The following is a 20,060-nucleotide window of genomic DNA, read 5'->3' as shown; positions in this document are numbered from 1 at the left end:
TGTTTTTCTTGATGTACTAACCAGTCAAGAAGCTCTGTTTGATGGTGCTGCTTCTTGGTTCCACTCTTTGTATGTTTTTATTCAACTCGAATACTACAATCCAACCTTACCAAGAACAATTACTATTGGCATTTACACTGGCATTTGGCTGTTTGAATGAATCACGCTTTCAAGTCGAGCATTGTGTGTGTGTGTGTGTGTGTGATGGAGAGGATAGTTTACTGTATTCATAGTGCCAATTTTTACCATTCTCGTTTCACTTCCATTCTTTCTTACTTTATTTGCGGTGTTCCAGTTTACCATTCTAAACCACAAGCCTTTTCTTTATTTTCCTGGGACACAAGCCTCCCTCGGCCAGGCTGTGTGCGTGAGGCTTTGACCAATGACTGTGTCTTTGTGTGCTTGTGTTTGAGTTCGTTGTGCCATGTTTACTGTGGGGAGGAGGGTGCATATATCCTCGGCTTGACCACGCTCCCGTCACAGCTATCTCCCTCCTGTTCCTTATCCTTCTTGAATTTTGAAACAACACTATAGCCTATATATATATATATATATATATATATATATATATATATATATATATATATATATATATATATATATATATAGGTAAGATATATATATATATATATATATATATATATATATATATATATATATATATATATATATATAGGTAAGATATAGATAGATAGATAGATAGATAGATATTTATTTATTTAGTTAGTTTTCTTTTACTTATTTATTTATGTATATAAGTATCCAGCAAAGATTACTTATACATTTCCTCGTTATTACTTATAAGCATACTTCATACTTGAGAATGACGTTGTACGTGCTGAACTGTCTAGAGTTAAAATGCTGTAACTCGTACGGGCCAGTTGATTTTTCTCCACATGGAAATTTTACTTCGATAAACGATTGTTCAGATTAGCATATCTGTCGAAAATGAAGCCGATGTTAGCCCCAAAGCAGGCAAAAGAATCGTATGCAGTAATATGCACACTGCATTCAGATATCTCGGCAGTTCACTGGGCTACTCTGACCCGGTTATTTCTCGTAGCAGTTGCAGTAGAATTCCAACTAAAGGCACGCAATGACAGTCTGAAACCTCCCGAACGTTTCTTACTATATCACCCCATCCTTAAAGACCATCCCCCTCCTCGTTCGTTCCTAAACTTTTGCACTACCAGACACAGATGAAATGTGAGGTCAAAAGACCACCAAAGCTCACACGGGTTAATCTACTGTATCTCCATTTCCCCATCAGATCAGCCTCTTCTCCCCTTCTGCTAAGTGCTTAATTCTCCCGCTGGTCGGGCCCAGTGTCCCCCTCTCTTAATCCTGGCCCCTTCCGGATAACCTACGGGCTGAGGGGGAGGCCGTGGGTCGCTTACGGGGCCGGTTTTATGGCAATATGAGAGAGGGGAGTGGCCGCTCGTTGTCTGTGGCCGCAGTCCAGGTCCCCCGTGTTTGTCCGACTGAGTGATGGTACTTTGCTGGGGTGCAGGACGTGGCGGCGCTTTTGAATGGCAAGATTTTCCATGGCTTCGGCCTGCGCTCGAAAAGGTGCGAGCATCCACTAGGTCTCTATTTTTTTTTTTTTTAGGCTTAGTTTATAAGGAAAATATTACATATTGAGCAACAGTACATTATTCTGAAGGTAGCTACGCACGAAGCAATACCCATAATAAAAAAAGAAAATTCCTTCCCCCCCATCTACTACCTTCCTCCCTCCCTCCCTTCACGGTGAAAGAGAAGCATTAGTATAGAGCCAAATGGAGGCGGCACTTGCGGAATCCGACACATACCTCCCAACCTGCTGATGAAAAACCAATATTTGCCCCTCGCCATCACCTCACCAGTGGCCGGCAGGAGGTAGGGGAGGGGCGAGGGAGATATCGGTGAAGGAAGGGCGGTATCGGGTCCCACTTGAAGGATGGTGATCTCTTTTGCCTGCCTCCCTCCCCCTGCCTAACCCTTGCCTAAGCCCTGCCACGCCACAAACCCACATCATGACCACCCCAGCTGCATAAGAGAAGTTCGCACCGAGAGGAATGCGACGAAAAGATTTTAACAGTAGCAAAATGTGAATCTCTCTCTCTCTCTCTCTCTCTCTCTCTCTCTCTCTCTCGTTGTCATGACATTTTCACAAATGAAGCACTCAATTTCCTCAATATGATATTTAAAGGCGCGTCATTATGTTACAGGATATAAGTAAATGGATTTACTTTCCAACCCTTTCACGACGAGAGGTCTCTCTTATGATGAATGAAAACAATTGACGGCAGAAAGACTATAAAAAAAAAAAAAAAAAAAAAAAAAAGCTTAAGAATCCAGGATATAGGTATTTTACGGGCATGGCACATCCCTATAAGGGATAACTGCAGTGGTCTACATGAGGTCCACCGCAGATCCTCCCCTGTGGGAGACTGGCAGTCAGAGTTATACCTCTTCCTATGCTGATGAAGTGCGAGTGGGGAAGGGTTGTCAGCTGTAAAATGATGCATCTGAAGGTCAAAGTGTTCCAGTGACTTATCTGTGTGTGACAGGGTCTGTACAGGCTACGTAATCGACAGGCGCTGAAATAGAGGACATATGAGAGACATACTTCCAGGTCCCACTTTACTAATCCTAGGCTCGGGGCACATAATGATTGGTAGACGAACACGGCAGCACGAAGCCAATTTGCTCAAAACAGATCTAGATAGACCTGCTACATGATTTCAAGCATACAGTAATATCCAGGAACCGAAGACAAAATAAAACATGGACTGAATATGTATTGTAAAGCCGCCGCCAATGTCAGACTTGTAAAAGCCAACCATTACAAAAGTAAGTACAGTACACGCTATAGATATTGTTCCGTAGAAAATTAATTTTTAAAAATGTCAGACAATCACAGTGCATCAAATTAGGACTAACAGGCACGGCAATGCTGTGCATCCCCAAACTACGGCAGAAGAACCCCGGAGGCTGACCGGGGGTCCCATCCTCCTAGGCCCGTTTCACAGGCACGGATTTTTTCCGCGCGGAAAGCTAGTAGCGCGGAACCTTGTCAAGAAGACGTGTCTTCACACGAGCGGTTTTATACCCCGCGTACAGATTAATAATAATAACAACAGTAATAATAATAATTAATAAACAATTATTATTATTATTATTATTATTACTGTGAGTGGTTTCCCGTGAAAGTGGGGCTAAGGCAAGGATGTGTGATGTCGCCTTGGTTGTTAAATATTTTTATGGATGGTGTTGTAAGGGAGGTGAATGCAAGAGTGTTAGATGGAGGTCTGAGTCTGGTGCCTGTTGATGGTAGAGAGTGGAGTCTGAAGCAGCTGCTGTTTGCAGATGATACTGCACTGGTGACTGATGCAGAGGAGGGATTGAGACAGTTAGTAGAGGATTTTGGAAGGGTGTGTGAAAGGAGGAAATTGAAAGTAAAGTAGAATAAGCGTAAAGTGATGAAATGTACGAGGTTGGTAGATAGTAGGAGGATGAATATAGTTTTGAATGGTGAGTTGCTTGAGGAGGTAAAGTATTTCAAGTATTTAGGGTCACATGTTGCTGTGGATGGAAGAACAGATGCAGAAGTGAAGTTTAGAATGAATGAAGTAGGAAAGGTGCTGGGAGGAATGAAAAAAGTGTTTAGATATCGTTCACTTAGAATGGATGTAAAGAGAAGGTTGTATGAGGGTATTGTGGTACCGAGTGTGTTATATGGGGCTGATATATGGAATATGGGTGTAGGAGAGAGGAAAAGTTTCAATGTAATGGAGATGGGGTGTCTGAGGAGTATGTGTGGAATGAAGCGTATGGATCGAGTGAAAAATGATGAAGTGCGAAGGAGAACTGGAGTTGTTCGGGAGATGGCTGATCGAGTTGAGTAGTGGGTGTTGCGATGGTTTGAGCATATGGAGAGAATGGATAATGAGCGATTGGTGAAAAAGATAACTAGATCTGATGTGAGAGGTGTAAGGCTGAGAGGAAGACCACGAATAGGATGGATGGACAGTGTGAAGAGAGTGTTGGATGCGAGAGGGATGTCTGTTGAGCAAGGAAGAGTGGCTGTGCGTGATAGAAATGAATGGAGAGAAACTGTGAATGAATAAATGATGACACAGCCCTGAGGGGATATTCTCTCGCATTTTGTCTAATCAGCTGATCAGGTCAGGTGTGGGTAAGGGGATGGGTCCATTATGATATGGCAGGAGAAAATCAGCTCTGCTGTCGGGTCCTGCTGCGGATGTCACTGATTGCACTGCGCAGTTGACCCTCGTGCGGTGTGGTGTGGTGAGGATCTGTCCCTTCTCCCCTTTGGGGCTAAGATGTGAATGAATGTGTTTTGAGTGGATGAGTAAATTGGAAGTGTGTCGTCCTGTCTCGGCTACCTCCCTTTCCTTGGGGAAAGCAGCCTAGGTATATAGATAGATAGATAGATTACTGTTATTATTCATAAAAGTAATAATAACAACAACAGAAATAATTATAATAATAATAATTATAATAATAATAATAATAGTAATTACAGTATGGTAATATATAATAAATTATATAGCATTTCTTAATATTAAAAATACTTCTTCAATATACAGGTACTTCAGACACACATACTTGATAGAAAATATCCACAGGAACAACTGTACCCTGCCACAGATTAACCACAACTGCTGTGGCTGCGAGGGGGAAATTCCGCCCGTGTGAAATACTCCGAAACCTTCTTCAGTACCCTACTCTAGATCGCTCAGGACGTTGGGGTTTGGCAGTGCAAGCTGATGGTGAATCTCTACCGCGCAAAATTTTGCCATGCGGACTCCCTGTGAACGGTCCCATTTAGCGTCATCAATTTCTAAACCTAGTGGAATATCCGCGCTGAAAAAAAAAAATCCATCCGTGTGAAGCAGGCCTTAAACCTGCTCTGGGTGGTGTACCACGTCGCAAACTTTCGTGTTCCAGAGTTGAAAATAATAGAAAACGAACAAATATATAGTCCTGCATACCTGCGTTGCCTAGTCCATGAGGATGTTAAAGTTCATGTTCCTAGGTATGAACTGGCATTGCTCCCCATGAGACTTCCCCCCTCCCTTGGGGGCAAGGGACTCCCACCCTGTCTAAAGTTTGGTCTGAGGGAGGTCTACCGTTGTGCAGAATTTCGTTCTCCCACGTAAAAAAAATTATGATTTTGCATACCCACACTGACCGAGACCCCCAGGGATCATGACACCCTCGGAGGGGGGCCTTCGGCAGCCCCACCCAACTTAAAACCTGTTCATTGAGGAGGTCTATCACTTTGTTATATTTCCTTTCTTCAGCCACTCCAGTACGGTCCCAGTCACCAGAAAGCGGGTTCTCTGAGAACCACTTCCTCCCCCTTCTTCTTCTCCTCCTCCTCCTCCTCCTCCTCCTCCTCCTCCTCCTCCTTCTCCTCCTAAAGAAACTTCATGCCTCATCAACTCTATCGAATGAGAAAAATGACAATGAGTTACTAGACAAGTGATGAAACTGGTTGGGCAAAATGAATATTGTCCGTGCACATCATCATTAATGGAAGAGTACTAATGAAGAGGTGGTATATGGAAACGAGAGGAAGAGGCTGTCAGTCTATCTATTGCCAGACACCTCAGTCCCATAAGGGGTGGCCACAAACAAATAGCCTGATGTCGCCCTGTCCCCCGCAATTTCACTACCCTTCACTAGCTCACATATCTCTCCACTTCATCCCTCCATCTCATCTTCGCCCACCCCCTCCCTCTCCCCTCCTCCACATCACTCACATACACTCTCCTCGCTAGTTTCTCGCTCTCCATCCTCTCCATATGGCCAAACCACCTCAGTGTCTTTCTCCCAACGCTTTCTATCACATTCACATCCACACCACAACGCTCCTTTACTTCCTCATTTGCCAGTCGTCTCTCCATGTAACTCCACATGCCCATCTCAAATCACTCATTTCCAGTGCTCTCACTCTTGACTTGTGTCCTTCCAGCAAGGTCCAAGCTTCGCTTCTATACGTTAGAGTTGGCATCACAATACTGTCATACAACGACTTTTTTACTTCCATGCTCGCTTCCCTATTTCTTATCATTGCTTTCAAAGAACCAGCAACCTTTCTTCCCTGTAGCACTCTTTCAAGCATTTCATCCTCTAAACTTCCATCCTTACTCATCACAGTACCCAGTTACTTAAATGCAAACATTTTTCATTTCCTTATCATCCATCCTCATTATACATTCAATGACTTCATTTCTCTCGAAGACCATAACTTTACTCTTTCCTACATTTACCTTGTGATTCCGTTTCATACACACTCTTCCATACTCATTCACTAAGCCTTCCAGTTCCCCTTCGTCTTCACTTAATAATACAGTATCATCTGCAAACAACAATCCAGGAAGTTTCCAAACGCTGCCCTCTCTCATTAGGGACGCTCCAACATCCACTGGCCTACTTTGTACCACGTTTATAACCCCATCCATATACAGGTTGAACATCCATGGAGACATGACACAGCCCGTTACAGTCCAACATTCGAACAGAAAAATTCACTTAGTTCACTACCCATATGCACTGCAGCTTAAGCACCCTCACACATATTCTTCACGGCATTCAACAACTTCCCATTTACTTCATATATTCTTAATACTTTCCACAATCCTTGTCTGTCCACTCTGTCATAAGGTTTCTCCAAATCCATGAAGGCTGCATACAACTTCTTTCCCCTCTCTAGAAACTTTTCCACTGAAGACCTAAGGATGAATGTCTGATCTTCACAACCTTTTCCCTTCCTAAAACCTCCCTGCTCTTCTCCAGGTAATTCCTCTGTTATTTCCCTAACTCTGTCAATAAGTACCCTACCAAATACTTTTCCTATTACACTAAGAAAACAAATGCTCCTATGATTACCACACACTTCTTTTTCCCCTTGTCCTTTCTGCAGAGGAATAATTATACCAGACTACCAATCCTCCGGGACTCTACCTTCCTCCCAGGCCAGTCTGCACATCTTCCATATCCATTCTACTACTATCCCTCCCCTATGCTTCAGCATTTCACCACATACTTCATCAATTCCTATGGCTTTCCCCATTTTGACTTTCTTCATTGCATCCACAACTTCCATCCTATATAGTTATCTCTTCCTCTCTTCTCACCGCCCTCCATCTCCCAGCCATTCCCAACCACTTACACTCTCATTGCTTTCATTCTCTATGTTAATAGTTCCTTAAAATGTTCTCTCCATCTGCTCACTTTTTCTCCCTTGTCCATCAGCAATCTACCATTTTTATCTATCACTCCCCTACTAACGTGTTTATCACCCTGTCTAACCCTCTACCTCTTTCCGGAACATTTTCTTACATTCCATCCACTTTACACTCAGATTCCTTCCAAATTCCTCATCCACTCTGTTCTTACTCTCTTACTAATCTTTTTACGTCTCTCTCTCTCTCTCTCTCTCTCTCTCTCTCTCTGCATATAACTCTTCATTCTCTCAATTTCCTCCATGCCTCTGCTTCCCATACACCCATTATTTGCTTTCTTTTGCGCCACAGCTTGTCTTATCTCGTCATTCCACCATGCTTTTCCATGTTTACCCTTAGTCTTCTCTTCACCCCACACACCACCTAACATGTTGCGGGATTTCTTCTGTGAATATCTTGCACACACCTTCCACCTCCCCCATTTGCACCAAATCATATTTACCCAATCGCTCCTCCACTTCTCTCTTAATGGTATTTAATGGTATTAAAAGACGACAAAGAAAAGAGGAAACGAGCGTAACTGATCAATGATATCATTATAAACTGGAGTGAGCAGAAAGACAGCTGACAGGGAGATCCAAAGTATAGGAACAAGAAGTGGGACCACACGAGATAAATAATCATTAAGTACGATGTACAAACAGGATGAAGAATGGTAAAGACCAAAGAAGCGAGAGAGAATAAAGGAGAAAAATTAAACCAATACAAACAACATTGTAGACTAAAGAGGGAGAAATGGCAATAATGAAGCAATGAGTAGGCCTACAAGAAGTGGTAACAAATACAGTCCGTAAATTGGAATTGAAGAGTAAGAAAAGAAAGATTAAATGACTGGGAGGCATAAAGAATACAGGTAAATGCTAAACGCGACAAACAGGACTCGAAAGCAAAAATATAAACACATATACAATTCAAAAATAGGAGGGAATGTTTAATAAGAAAATGTGACAATAGAATGCAATAGAATGAACTGCATCACACGTAATAAATAAGAAAAAACAAGGAAGGGCAAGGCAATGAAAACGATGGAAAAATAAAACCAAAATAGGAGAATTGAATAACTGTTAAGAAACCAGAGCGAGTGAACTAAGGAAAGTAGAGAAAACGAAAAATAAAGGATGGCGAAAGATGAGTGAGAGAAGAAATCATTGGTAAAAAGGGAGACGAAAGCCGACAAAAAGTGGAGAAAAATAATATACACTGAGGTAATAAACCATAATCAAACAAATTAGCAATGAAATGAGAGAGAGAGAGAGAGAGAGAGGAAAAACTAATCTCTGCGGAAAAGAAAAAGTAGTAAGAGAAATTTGGTAGCAAGGGAGAAAAATAAAACTGCTGTGAAAATTACTCTCTCTCTCTCTCACACACACACACACACACACACACACACACAGCGAGCAAAATGACTAACACAAGAAGACAAAAACCAGGAAGTGAAGGAAAAATTAAAAACATGAAAGAATGCCAATTCAGATGGTGTTAAAAGAAGTAATAAAGAAACGGAGAATGAATAGTGCAGCAGACGTAGGTTAGAAATTGGAAGATGGGTAATTTGAATACTGGACACTGCTAATATCAACAACAGGGATGAAAACAGAAGGATAGGCTTTAGTAACAGACTAATTAGAGCACTGGAGATTCATTGCCGAGATCAGACAGAGAATGAATACTAAATGTAGGAAATGAAGGAGAGATTAGCACGTTTGCCACTGACGACATGAGAAACGCAGGATGAATCGTGAAGGTTACTGAATCAGATGTATACAGTAGGAAGAAGCAGGTGAGTAGGCTAGGCTAAATAAAACATGGGGACTCACTGTTCAACTAAATAAGTACCAAACAGAAGTACTGTGTAGGTGCGGGAATATATGGAACTTCGCTAAAGTGAAACACCATAGCCTACACGGTTTCGCTAGAGTGAAGCACCTTGCGTGTGAAATCTTAGGGAGTTATAATGAAACACCATACTGTACGAGGGCGTCGCTAAAGTAAAACACCTTGTGTGTAAAATTTATCGGGAGATACGGTGAAGCACCATGCTGTATGGGTCTTCGCTAAGGTAAAGCACATTGCGTGTGAAAATCCTTAGTGAGCTACGGTGATTTTTGGGCTTCGCTAGTGAAGCACCTTGAGTGCAAAAATCGGCAAGGTGTGACGCACGGACATGGCTGCTCCTAAAGTTGCTTCCTCATCTTAAAACAATGGGTGAGGATTAACGACGATGTAAGGAAGAAGCTGTTGAGTAATTAAAGCACTGGTGATTCATCGCCGGTATTTTGACAATAGTATCGTTATTTTCACCAGGCTTTAAATTCGAAACAGAATGAAGGATACAGAAGCAAAGTACTGTTACGTCCCAGTCCCCCACTGCCACAGGCTCCAACAGCAGTAGTACAGTATGCAGTAGGAAGGACGTTGCCCGGTGACTTGTTCTTCCTATGGTTAGCCTTTAGGTGTGCAGTATACAAGATCAGCTGAGGCAAAAATAAACACTGGCTCCTTAAAGTTCACAGTCTTTATTCTATAAGTAATTCCACTTAATGCCTTCCAACTTCTCTTCACTGTTCTCACAAGCGCTGGAGCAATACACACTTTACTAATTGCAATTACACTTAATGCCTGACAACACTTCACAGGTAGTACACTTAATGCTTGCCAACACATCACTTATTACACAAGTGCCGAAAATAATCATCACTGACTAATTACACTTAATCCCTGACACTTCACTGTTTTCTCAAGTTCCAGTGTATACAAACTTCAATAACCCGTCACTGTTTGCCACTGTTTTCACAAGTACCAAAAATATACAATCTTCACTGACACTGCACCAAAACCGACTGCACTTCACTCATACTGACCTGACACCCGACTAAACTTGTAATAATCTCTACTCCATCTTATATAAGCTTGCATTATTCGAGAAACGTTTACATTTTAGAGTATACTCTCGACGGGCAACAGTTGCCAACTCAGACACATCAAAACATGCAGAGTTGTCTCACATTACATAACACTAAATCATTAGCCATACGAACTTAAATTACATAATTTAACAAGCAGTCATTTAAATAAAACATTATAGAGAAAAAGAGCACAAAAATTAATGCATAACTTACGAGATATCTACGCTCACAAACAGCAGGCAAATTGACAACTCTGACTCGTACTGGAACTTACGGTACGAGAAACGTCTGGAAGGTACGAGACTACTTAACTGGCAAATCTCCCATCATAACAGTACCATCATCAGCAATATATTATTTTGTCTTCTGTTTGTCACTAAAGCCGAAAGACATCTCGTAGGACGTATGAATTTTTGGTTGCTCATAATTGCAATATACAGTAGATCAAAGCATATAGACACATTGCTTGGATTTATTTTGATTGAACCTATTGTTCCCTTGGCTCCCTTACTGAATACATTGGCAAGCTCCTTCTCTGATGTTTACAGAAATATGCTTCCTTACATCTCCCTCAATAAACTCATCGGGTGGTGTCTCAGCGACCACGAAATTTCACAGTCCTGTATTTCTACGGTGATTTGGTTCGTCTACATGCCTCTGTTGCCATGGTGCTTCATTATCGTTAGGTGACTAGTCAAGCTTTTGTGCCATTCTTTGTAAGCCCTCTCGGTCCATGACATACTTTGTTGCCAACCGTAGGGCGTTAAGTATCATATTGTGGATTGTAGGGCTGTAGAGCGATTTTACAGAAACTGATAAAAACGTAGGGCGATTTTGAATTTTTGGTATGAGTTATATTTGCTTTGCAGCAAAAGATAAATTATATAAGCAGAAGGGAAATATATTAAAAAAGGTAGTAGTTTTTAATTTTCTCTATTACCCTCTAGAAAGTGGTTAAGTGATAAATAATGAGTGAATCTGGCAGCTGACAGCGCATCAGCTGCTGGGCCGCTGCCGTAACTGTAAAGTGAACAGGAATAGGACAGGTTATGATCACATACATATACATATACCTAGCTGACTTCCCCAAGACGGGGGTAGCCACGACATGGCGCTCACACAATGCACACACTCATTACATATTAAAATTATTTTTACAGGAAGATAAGGTTTAGGTTTGGTCCTGCACTAAACAGAAACCATAATCCCTGCATGCCATTAGCTCTCTCTCTCTCTCTCCACCAACTTGTAGAGCAATATTTTCATCCTGAGGCATAGGGCGGTGAAGGGAAATGTAGGGTGTTTTCAGTGTCTGTGTAGGGCGAAGAAATTTTAGAGGTTGACAACACTGGACTTATATTAATTGTAAGTCTGCTGCCGTCACGAAACACTCAGCCGGGCGCCTTCTTGTCCTGGAGAGGTCAGCAACAATTTCCGTTATCCCATTCAGTACATGACCGTTCTTTTTCTCTACTTTTATATTAGTCTAGAGTCCAAACGATATTATACAACTCATAAGGAAGATCCGATAGTTACATTCTACGAGAGATGGTTAGGTCGGAAAACAGTTTGTTAATTCCACTTTGTTTTTAACTCTTGTGTTCCTAAAGACTCACCACCCTACCATACAACACCCCTCCTATCGCCAGCATGCTGGTCCTGAAGGTGTTAGCTGTCTCTCATATATCAGTAAGGACGGCTTGATATTAATGCTGAAACGGTGACAAGTGAGGGTGTGTGGTGCCTTGTGTTCCTGGTGTGTACGAGAACTACTAAGAGTCGGGGAAATGGGATATCCGTTCTATCCCGGATGCAAATAAGAATATATATATATATATATATATATATATATATATATATATATATATATATATAAACTACCCGTAATCTGTGAGTCAGCCAGACTGTAATAATACTGTTAGATGAAAACATGACTATTATGTATCCATCCTGGAATTTTCTCCCAGTTCTGGTTGAGTGACATGTGAACTCAAGTTGTTACTCTTAACTTTTATGAATAAATTTCCTTCTACAATCAAGACTTTCTGAGATTTGAGTTTTCGAAACGGATACACACACACACAGATACATTTCGTACAAAATAATAGCCATCGACTTCATCTCCCTGTCTCAAAAAACAGAGAAAAGCAGTAATTAGGATTCAGTTAGGAATGAATTGTGCTGAGATACTTTAACAATTTGCCAACTTTTGGTCCACTGCATAAACAACAACGACAGCCAATCAATAATTTCCGATAAGAGAATGCAATAACCGCCGGTAATTTGTGGCAAGGATATTTTCTTAGATAAGCTGATTACTTAATGATTCTTGATTAACTGAGTATTGATTTGTGGTGTGTTATAACAACGATAAACTTCTGCACAGTTTTCTGAGGAAGGGAACACTGGGTCAATACCACTGAGCTCTATAATATTGAGAAGCTTTCTCATGGGTAGGACCACGTAGTTTGTGTAAGAGCCGCCAGGGGCCCAGGGCGGCGCTGGTGTTGTTTATCTACACCACCTACGTCCACGTCTTTTGAAATCAGCCGATGAATTCGGAAAATATAGTGCCATGACCCACTGCTTAGCTTATGTAAGCAACAGCGAAACAAACAGCAAGCTAAGAACAGTGATCCAACTGTATTTCCATGGTGGAGGCGACGAGTGGTGGTATTTCAATGTGGCGGCCAAAGCTACACGCTCGAGCGGAGATAGTCTCTCCATACTATAGGGCTCAGTGGTCAATACCAGTCCCTGTTGGTCTCTTCCTAATACAGTGTGTTGAACATTCATACATTGCCAGTACACTTATCTAACATTGTCAGTAAATAAAGTATCCCTTCATGTTATGGGTAAATTTATGTATTGTAGATAGATAGGTAGATAGATATAGATAAATAAACATAGATATAAATAGATATAAACGGACTAATCGACAAAAATAGACAGATAAATAATTAGATGTAGACAGAAAGATAAAGATAGACAGACAGGAAGGTACGGTACATATCGGTATTGCTGATGTATGACGTCGACTACAGGACCGGATCTTCTCGAAGGAAAAATAACCGTTCCCCATGTCGGCTAAGTCCGAAGCAAGGTAGGTTATCGGCACTGAGCAGTGCATGTGAAAGATGAAGTACTGTATTGGCTGTGCCTGTGTATCAGAATTTATATTGTTATATCCTCATCCCACACTGCCACAAGCTCCAACAACAGTAGTACGGTACAGGAAGGACGTTGCCCAGTGAGTTGTTCTTCCAATGGTCAGCTTTTAGGTGTACAGTACACAAGATCAGCTGAGGCGAAAATAAACACTGGCTTCTTAAAGTTCCAAGCAATTCCACTTAATGCTTTCCAACTTCACTTCTCGCAAGCACTGGAGCTATACAAACTTTGCTAACTGCTTAATGCTTGACACTTCACTGTTATTACAGGTTCTGATGATATACAAACTTCAATAAACACTTCACTGTTTTCACAATTACCGAAAACAATCTTAACTGTAACTACACTTAATGCTTGCCAGCAACACATCACAAACTTCACTAAGCACAGCACTCAAACCGACTGAACCTCACTCAAACTGAACTGAAAACTCGACTGAACTCGTTCTAGTCTCTTATCCATCATTATATAAGCTTGCATTTTGCTAAAGACGTCTACATTCTACGAGAACAACAGTTGCCAATTCAAAGACAACCAAAACATTCCAAAGCTGTCTTACATTACATAACACTCTAAATCATTTACCATACGAACTTAAACTACATAATTTAACAAGCATTGACTTAAATAAAACATTGAGAAAAAGAGCACAAAAATTAATGCATAACTTAAGAAATAACTACACCCACAAACAGCAGGCTAACTGGCAACTCGGACTCGTACCGGAACCAGCCTACCGTAAACACTGGAAAATATAGAGATGCTTCTCAAACACCTAACTGGCAAATCTCGCTTGTTAACACTACCCCCTCCCCAGTTCTTTGTCGTCCTGACAAAACTACACAGTATACTGTATACAAACACAAACCTTAATCATAATGGAACATCTAACTATACGCAAAATAATCCTTCATCTTATCAGGTATTCTTCTATGCCTCTTCTGACAATGTCCTTGCTCCTCCACACAGTCCACTCCTCCAGGAAGGTCTTGGTCCTCTTCTTGATTCACTTCTTCTCTTGAGGAACTGTCACTATCCTCTTGCACTTCAGCTTGGTCCACCTCAGCATCCTCGGCTGCAGGTGAGCACAGTTCCTCAGAGACGTTCCAGCTGTACTGTCCTGGCCCATGGTACTGCCACAGACGGTTCACTTGTACCACCTTTGGGCGACACTTCCTGCCTCCCCGAATCCGATACGTTACGTCTGGTAGGCAGTCCAACACAGTGAAAGGCCCATCCCATGGGCTCTGCAGCTTTGGTGACTGTCCATTCTTTCGCTGAGGATTGTTTAACCAAACGTGGTCACCATCCATGAAGCTCACTTCACTTGCCTTGGCATCAGACTTACACTTCATCACATCTGAAAACTTGAGGACTCCTCGTACTTGATGATGTACCTCAGCCAGCCTTTTCTGAAGGTGCTTCACATAGCCAGAGGTGTCTGTAGGCAGCTCTTCACCAGGTGGTCTTCCCATTAACAAGTCAATGGGTAAACGTAACTTGTGACCTAACATCAGTTTTACAGGAGTGTAGCCAGTTGACTCATGGGATGCAGACCGATAAGCCATCAGCAGTGCAGGTAATTTCTGGTCCCGTTCTGTTTGTCCATCAGCACAGTACTTGGCCAGTTCTTGTCCCAGGGTCCAGTTGAATTTCTCCATCATCCCGTATGACTGTGGCCTTAGTTGGGTCGTCCTGGTCTTCTTGATCCCCAATAACTTGCAGCACTTATGGAACACAGCAGACTTGAAGTTTCTACCCTGGTCTGAATGTAGCTCTTGTGGCATCCCAAAACAACAAAAAAACTGGTCAACCAACATCTGAGCAACAGTCGCAGCCTCTTGATCAGGGACAGCATAGGCTTCTGGCCACTTTGTAAAGTAGTCCCTGACTACACATATATACCGGTTTCCTCTTTCAGTGAGTGGCAAAGGTCCAGCAGTGTCCACTGCAACTCTTTCCATTACTTCATCCACTTGGTACAGATGGAGAGGAGCTCAACCACGTTTCTTGGATCCTTTCTTGGCACAGCACACATCACAGGCCCAGCAGGTGGCCACTATTGATCAAATTATGGGACTCATCCAAGATCTTAGACCTCATTTTGTTCAGAACCATCAGTTGCCAATACTTGCTGAGGCCATCAGGTGTCTCCCACTGATGCTCCAGTAGTCCGTTGTTCAAACGAAGAAGGTCCAGCTGACTCCAGTATCTCTTGGTTGCAGGGCTTAACCTGGAAACTCCTTTCCATGATGGTCGCACTGTACTCCATTGCAGCCATTCTAGCACTGGTTGTGAATCTGCATCCTCTTCAGGTCTTCATCTGATGCTGGCCGTCACAACAGTATGGCAGCATTTCTTCCTACGATTCCCATTCCTACTACACTCCATGCTGTCTGTTCTTCTGTCTTCTCACACATTATTGATCAAGGTTCTCCTGCATTTCTTCAGTGGTGGGTCTTCTGCAGCCTTCTTCTTATCACCCAACCATTCTGATTTGCAAGTATCTCAAACTGTGCACGGTAAGCTTCCCGAGATACTCTACTATCAGATTCTTGAGGTTTCGTTTTAATTGGACCCAGATTATAGCCATGCACTTCACTAGTTTGGGGCCTAAAAACTGGGGCATCATAATTAAGGCCAGGACTTAAAACTTCTGCATTCTGATTATTCAGCCCTGTAATGCTACATTTAGCTGCCTGGGATCCGTCAAGATTCACCATACACTGTCCTATCCTTTTATATGCCCCCTGTACACTAACGTTAGGCTCAGCAGTGCAATATTTCTTTACAGCCCCAAATTTCTCACTAATTATCTTCACATGGCCAACTACATGCTCCAACTGGTTATCTACATGCTGTCTGCACTCCATCACTATTCCCACACTAATCTTCAGCTGGGTGTCCACATGCTGTTTGCACTCCGTCACTATTTCCTCACTAATCTTCAGCTGGCTGTCCACATGCTGTTTGCACTCTGTCACTATTTCCTCTCTAATTGACTTCAACTGGTCGTCTACTTGCTGTTTGGACCCAGTCACATTATTGCTTACCTCATACTTCTGCTGCTCTAGCTTAGCATCTACTTCCTCCTTTACCCGCCGCGTCCCGTTGACGTATGGATGCATCACCACATTTTGTCACGGTGACACCCGATGACGTATCCATACATTTTGCATTTGCGAGGCCTGTCATTTGCACATTTTTGAAGTTTCACGGGTGATTTTTGGTAGGCATATGTGGGATACCTTCCTCTACTCAACGCCAGGCAGAGATAATGCGTGGCCCCACTTGACCCCCATCCCCCCCGCACGCCATTTTCTCAGCAACTCACCTGTTAGCAGTGACCTGGCCAGTAAAGACATGTCACACCACGGTCTCTCCAATGACGAAATTCAAGGCAAAAGTGATTCTTGAGGTGGAGGACAAAGGAAAAAAGAAGCCAGAGGAAGAAACAAGCAGAAGTGATGAGGCAGTAACATCGTAAAGGAAGGTGCCGTATGTTGATGTTTTTGGTGAGTGAACAATGCTTATATTGCCTGTATTATTGTGTAAAAAGCAATATACTCTTGTTTCATTCATTCATTCATTCATTGCCAGATGCCATGTATCCCAGACGGGGTGGCCAATGGCTTAGAGTTAATTGTTTTACAGGGAGGGGCACTAATCCTCCACCAACCCCACTTGACATGTAGGGATGCCAACAGCATCTGGTGTTCCCAGGCGGTCACCCATCCAGGTACTAACCAGACCCAACGTTGCTTAACTTCGCTGATCGGACGGGAAGCGGTGTACTCAACGTCTTGTACTACATATAAATTCGTACCAAATAAATTAATATTTACATATAATGAGTGGTTTGAAATAGTTACCCCTCCCAAGACGACGTTTTCTCTGGAGCCTGGCATGAGAGAACATGGTACCAAGGTGGGGGTACCGTTACCTGCAGTGGTGGGCAGCGCAAACGAAGGACCTTGCGCAAGCGCAATGCACAATCCACATTTCACTACCGTGCTCAAGGGCAAGTGTGCAATCTGACAAATATTTCCCTTGCACAGTGTCGCACAGCGCAAACCGTTTGCATGTATTTGTGGGAATTACTGTAAAATATTGAGATATTTAAATTAAATAGCATACTTAGGGTATTTATTATTTTCTATTGTAATTTGTGCAAGTGCGCAATCTAATATTTAGCTTGTGCAATGTCGCAAAGCACTAGCGCAAACCATTTGCATATATTTGTGGGAATTACTGTAAAGTATTGAGATATTTAAATAAAGTAGCATACTTACTTTTATTTATTATTATTCTATCTATCTATCTATTGCCACATGCCTTAATCCTGTAAGAGGTGGCCACTGGCCACAAACAAGCAACAAACTGCCTCCATGTGTCCCTGTCCCCTGCCATTTCACTGCTCTGCTCCCAGCTCACACCCCCCTCTCTCATATACCTCTCCAGTCCATCCCTCCATCTCATCCTTGGCCTCCCCCTCCCTCTCTCCCCCTCCACCTCACTCACATACACTCTCCTCGTTAGTTTCTCACTCCATCCTCTCCATATGACCAAACCACCTCATTGTGTTTCTCCTAACACTTCCTATCACATCCACATCCACACCACAATGATACTTCACTTTCTCATTTGTCAGTCTGTCTCTCCATGTAACTCCACATGCTCCTCTCAAGTAACTAATTTATTTCCACAGCTCTCACTCTTGACTTGTGTACCTCCAACAAGGTCCAAGCTTCACTTCCATACATTAGAGCTGGTATCACAATACTGTCATGTAGTAACTTTTTCACTCATGGACGTTCAAACAGAGGAGTGAGCGGGCTGCGAAGAGGAGGAACAGGGAAACAGTCTGCGATGTTGCCAGTTTTACTTTTATCTGCATTTTTGCAAGACGATTTATTTAATAATTCAATATAGATATACAATAGCATGTGTAATTCCTTACAAAAATCACTAAAATATATTTTTTAAATCAAATATCCACAGCCCAATAAAATATTAGGCTGTAGGCACTATGTGAGTTTGAACCAATTAATGAGCGCTTACTTTATGCTCGCTTAAAATCTGACCATGTTAATATCAGTATGGTTGTAGGGTACGCTCCGACAAATGAGGCTGCTGATGAAATGAAGGATGACTTTTATGAGAAGCTGCAGGATGTAGTGAATAGAGTGGCAAGACATGATGTGTTAGTTTGCATTGGTGATTTTAATGCGATTGTTGGCAGTAGTAGGGATGTCTTTGAAGATTGTATGGGTAAGGAGGGTGTTGGTATAAGAAACGAAAATGGGGTGCGACTTGCAAGCTTTTGTTTGGCAAATGACCTTATCATTGGTGGAACTATCTTTGAGCATAGAAAAATACATAAGACTACTTGGATTTCACCATGTGGTAAATATTGTAACCAGATTGACCACATTGCAATTAGCAGAAGGCATAGAAGTTATGTGCAAGATGTTTGCGTAAGGAGGGGGGCAGATATAGGTAGTGATCATCAACTTGTTGTGTCAAAGATTAAAATAAAACTTAAGAGAAACGTTAATGGTAATTGTACAGGAGGTAATAATTGTGATTTTGATGAGCTGAGAAGTGATGAGAGCACGAGGGAAAAGTTTCGGTGCGAATGTAGAAACAGGTTTCTAGTCCTGCAGACTTTGATGGGATCTGAAGACAATGATATTAATCAAATGTGGAGAGAGGTAAAAGAGGTTTTGCATGAGAGTGCTAAGGTTACTATTAAGAAAAAGGGAAAAGCGTGAAGGAAAAAGTGGATATCAGATGAAACATGGAATGTAATTCAGAAAAGGAAAGAGGCTAAGTTAAGAAGTGAAGAACAACATGTTGATGGCCAGGTAGTTGAAGTACTTAGAGCAAAGTACTGGAGTTTACATTCTGAAGTAAAAAGACTCGTTAGACGTGATAAGAGGAGACTATATGATGAAAAGGCGACAGAGACAGAAATTAAATTAAGTAAAAATGACGGTCAGAGCACAAGAGTAGCGTATCAGGCCATAAAGGAGTTAACTGGGACTGAAAGGAGAAGGAAGGAAATACCTGTACGAGATAGAAATGGTAATTTGACGATTAAAGATTTGGATATAAAAGGAAGATGGAAAGAGCACTTTGAATCTGTTCTAAATAGACCAATCCCAGCTGAAGAGGACATTTTGCCAGCCGAGAGAGATTTGCAGATAGAAACAGGTGATATAACTTTGGAAGAGGTAGCAAAATCTATAAAGGAATTAAAGAATTTTAAGGCTCCAGGTGAGGATGGAATATTCCCAGAAATGCTTAAGGTGGAAAATGACGAGTTGATGAATGCGCTTTTGAAACTTTTTAATGTGGCTTGGGATAATGGTGGAATTCCAGAAGAGTGGAAAAATGGAGTGATTATAAAAATACCAAAAAAGGGAGATTTAAGTGTGTGTGGCAATTGGAGGGGGATAACTTTGACACCTGTAGTTGCAAAAGTCTTTTCCAAAATCCTGTTGAACAGAATAGAGCCAGTAATTGATAAAATTTTAAGAGAAGAACAAGCGGGATTTAGAAAGGGTCGAGGTTGTAATGATCAGATTTTTATTGTAAGGCATCTAATGCAACAAGCTAATGAGATGAAAATGCCACTTAACATATGTTTTGTGGATTTTGAAAATGCGTTTGATAGTGTTTCACGTGGAGCTATGTTGAAAATTATGAGATTCTATGGTAT

The 20,060-nt window shown here is 41.8% G+C and overlaps 1 pseudogene; it reads right to left on the bottom strand.

Moving 5' to 3' along the window:
- Positions 1 to 17,034: 17,034 nt before the first annotated feature.
- Positions 17,035 to 17,152, bottom strand: LOC145401516 (5S ribosomal RNA; annotated as a pseudogene).
- Between the last annotated feature and the right edge of the window lie 2,908 nt (positions 17,153 to 20,060).

This window comes from Coenobita brevimanus, chromosome 55 (assembly GCF_032717465.1).
Source record: "Coenobita brevimanus isolate Jiangsu-jjx chromosome 55, ASM3271746v2, whole genome shotgun sequence".
In the NCBI taxonomy this organism is placed as follows: Eukaryota; Metazoa; Arthropoda; class Malacostraca; order Decapoda; family Coenobitidae; genus Coenobita; species Coenobita brevimanus.
This window is presented reverse-complemented; position numbering and strand designations above follow the sequence as displayed.